We start from the raw sequence: 4434 nt of genomic DNA, 5'->3' as shown, positions 1-4434 counted from the left end.
TACAAACTCGACAGCACAACTCCAATAAAGTTTTCGGAATATCGAATGCTACAAATACTCGTCAGATGCTGAAATATTCGAATTACATTTACATATTGCATTTTATTTAACTTTATCCCTTGTAAATTGTAGGGTACTTTCAGAAGTTAAATTAAGTAAATCGCAACGAAGATAAAGTTCAAATATTATATGAGAGCATCTCTATTCATATTAATTAAAATTAAAATTAAAATGAATAACGTAAAGCGAATTCCACGTTTTTTTCTGTGAATTTTACTAGAATCTTTAAAGTATTTAGAAGTCAAGAGTTAACTATTAAATAATAAATTTAAAATAATATAGTTTTATTGTTTGATAAAGTTTTTGGTGCTTAAATTATATTCTAAACAATTTAAAACATTCATTAAAAAAAACTATAAATATTTATTTTAAGTTAAGTTATGTTAGACCGAGCTCTCACCGTATGGACCTTGGGTCTTTTTCCTTACATATATTTTAACAGAAATTCATTTTCCAAGGAAAACTTGTCGCACATAATTTTATCTGGATCTGACTGTGAAAATGTGGTTTAAAAAAATGAGGTAAAATTGCTCTTGAACAGTAAATTTCTATAGAAAGAAAAAAGACCCGCGAATATTTTTTTTTATTTAACTGGGCGAAATGCACTTGATTCGTTTAATTATGAATGACTTGAATGGCACTTGACTGAGCGCATTCACTGCAACTAATTGAATGATAATTAATACGACGAGTGTCTCATGAATGACTGGGAAATCTGCAGGCAAACCAGGAGACACTACGTATTCTGATGTATATATTTATTAAATAATGAAGCTCGGCGATGGAAATGATCTGTTTTGATAATATACCCGTTCTATAAGGATGTTTAGTACAGGGTATAAAAGTAAGCAACTCTCAAAAATTCGAGGTACAAATAGTTGTCGACGGATGAATGGTCATTTGCGGAGCTTATCCGTTTGAGTTTTCATTTTCATTTAACAGAAAATGAAAACAAAACTGCAAAAACTGTTTGCAAAATATATTTTAATTAAAAGCAAACTCTTTTGATTGCACCACATATAAAGAGGATGCGCCCAAATCTGCCCAAAATCGCAACGGCAAACAAGCAAACATAAATTTACAGCCGCAATTTGCGAAATGCAGCCCTGAAAAAATAAAATTCGGCGCGCTCGACTATGAAATATCCTGAGCCAAGAGTTTCATGAAAGTATTTAATAATGTCAATAGCTGATATAAATTTAGTATTTCTTATAAAATTCTTACGCAAAATATATGTAATATAATACATCAGTCCGGGATTATTACCAATTGTTATACAGAAATATACAAGATCTAAAAATATTAAATTTTCAACGAAGTACTTGCTAATTACCAATGTTGATGGTTAATACCCTTTTTGGACGTTTTCAAATGGACAAAGGGTATACCAAAATAAAAAAAACGCAGCAAAAGTGGCAGAGCAAGCTCTCACATTCTCGTACATAGTTTGGATGAACGGTACAAATTCCCAATGGCTGCGCACAAATAGATATTTAATTTTTGCAATTTCATGCAGAGTTGCCCCGTTGAGGCACCATACTGCGTGCAACATGCAATGCACCAAATGCCCCACACAACATACACACACACACACATGCAAACACACATTCCATTGGACGTGGAATACAAACATGAATTAAATTTGTTTGTACCAAAAAGTTTTCCTTACGAAGGCGTCGAGAGCACTAGAAACTCGTAAATGTGCCACTGACACACTTTACACTTTTGGTTCCTCAGCTGACAAACGACAAATGATTCAAAACTAAACGAATTATTTTGCACGTTTTAAAAAAGCTGTGTCTTTGCTTACAAGAGTGGCAATCATTTTAAATTTTATTTAATTTGTATTTAAAGTACGAGCATGCAGAATATAAAATATAAAACTTTGATATTTGCGTCTTTTTAGAATTCCTTATTCGAAATGTTCTTAACAGAAAAAAATACACATAGTTAAATTTAACAAGTAAAAAAGCTACAGTCGAGTGTGCTCGACTGTGAGATACCTATTTTGAACAAAGACAAAACAATGTGGTATTATTTTTAAAATATATCAAAATTAATACTAAAACATACCAAATGCTTTTTTGATATACATATATATTATATATGTATATATAAGATTCTAAATATTATATAGAATACAAACATATGTATAGCAGATTGTCAGCCAAAGCAGCTAAGACCCGATTGCAGTACGCGCTATTTTCAATACAAAAGTAATTCTTAAATAATTTCGAAAACTTGTATCCGATCGATCAAATTCTCAGGAATTATAAATACTGTAGTTATTATTGTCCAACAAAAAAATCAGTTTTGCTTCAAAATTACGATTGCTTTTCGAAATTGCGTGCATATCTTAAAAGTGTTGTCGAAAATATCTCGGTCTCTTTTAGTCTCTGAGTTTTAGGTGTTCGTACGGACAGACAGATATAGCTACATCGTCTCGACAGTTGACGCTGATCAAAACAATATACACTTTATGTGGTCGGAGACGCCTCCTTCTGCCTGTAACATACATTTTCTGCAGGCACAAAGTTTCAATACCTTTCTGGCTTATGGATAGCGGGTATTAAAATAAGAAGCAAGATTATTTTCTGCAATTAGAATAGGAGAGCACCCAAACCTGGGTTGTCCTTGTAAAAACACTTTGAATGGAAAAAAATGAGATACTCACATTTCAGCGAAGCTTGGCCCAAAGCCATATTAGGAATAGACTTGTTTCGTTTCGTGCACAAGCAACATAACGCTGGCCCATATATTTGCATGCATTCATGTGTTTACTTATGCCAACACACACACAGATACTAACATTGACATATATATGCTTATACATATTTATATACATTTATTTAGGCGTACATGTTAATATATGTAAGTTGAGCAAGTTTTAATTACGTCTTTCTGTAATTAATCTATGCTGATGTTGACATATTTGCTGGAATTCCTTTGATATACTTAAAGATGTCTGTTCATCTATCCGATGTGACATCTGCAGGTTAAATTTGATACGCATCACAGAATATTCATTATGACAATTCCACAAATAAAAAGAAATTATTCTTTTGTACTCCGAAACTCAATTTACGCTGTCAAAACTCAACCAATTTCATTCCTTTAAAGTAAAGCATATATAATATTAAAGCATTTACGAGTGTGCATATTCTGCATTAAGTGTGACATCAATATATTTGCGGGCGTTAAAATTCAACCAATAAAGCGCACTGCATGATGCCAAAAATTAATTTAATAAAAATAATAAATGCGACGAAAATCAAAATCATCACAAATATACATAAATAAAATATCAATTGACTATTTGATTGCATTTCAATGAGAGCATTATTTTGGATTTAGTTTTATGAAACTGGCAGATTATTGTGTGAAAAATAAAATGGTGAAAATGTGATACCAATTATACTAGATAAAACTATGAATTCAAATCCAATTAAATTATGCATTAATTTGACACACAATCGATCTACTCTATGTTATGCATTCATAACTGTTGACACATTATTATCAGCGGGCATTTTATGTGAGCTCCCTTGGATATACAACCAGCAGGAAAGCAATGAAACCCCTAGATTCGCATTCCCCAATCGCAATTGCAATAACAATGTGAAGTGCAGCTCTTATTATTCTAATATTTTTAAAAGCTTTCCATCAACTGATTGATTTTAGTTGAGGTCCCTTTGTGTGTGGTGCATTTGGTTTTTCCATGATAATTTGAAGAGTCCCTCAAATGTGCTGAGCATTTTTTTTTTGTTTGTTGGTTTCACAAATATATATGCTATATATATTTTATTTTGATTTCAATTGTTTCACGCACTCTGGTTTAAGAATCTGCCACATGGGGTTCACTATTAATATACAATTGGTATCCGTTGACCCATTTACCAAATTGACAAACAATAAGTCACTCTTAAAATGATTTCTCTATCGTATTGAACAATCATTTCGGCATTTATTTAGAAAATCTAAGATTATATAATGCGCACGATACCCTATATCAAATAATTAGGTAAATTTATTAGAATATTTTGCGTTCATGTTATATAAATGATAAATGATTAAATAGCTTGGCCCAATGAAAATATCCCCATCAACATTTAAATGTTTTCCAGCCTAGCCCACAACCAATCATATTTATGATAGATCAAATACTACTACTAAAATCATGAAGTACTAAGTGAAACCTTGAAAATCACCAGTGTGCGACCTACATCACCAAAAATTATTATGGAATTTCCATTTGTGTCGCTCAAAGTGTTTGCCAACTCTTCACCATGACAATAGACATGATAGTTGAAAAAAATGTTCTCCTTTTTGCTTTGCGCGATTTCAATTGGAATGTTGAAGTAAGAATGTTTTTAA

Source organism: Drosophila nasuta, chromosome 2R (genome assembly GCF_023558535.2).
Source record: "Drosophila nasuta strain 15112-1781.00 chromosome 2R, ASM2355853v1, whole genome shotgun sequence".
Classification (NCBI taxonomy): domain Eukaryota; kingdom Metazoa; phylum Arthropoda; class Insecta; order Diptera; family Drosophilidae; genus Drosophila; species Drosophila nasuta.
Note: the sequence above shows the minus strand (reverse complement) of the source record.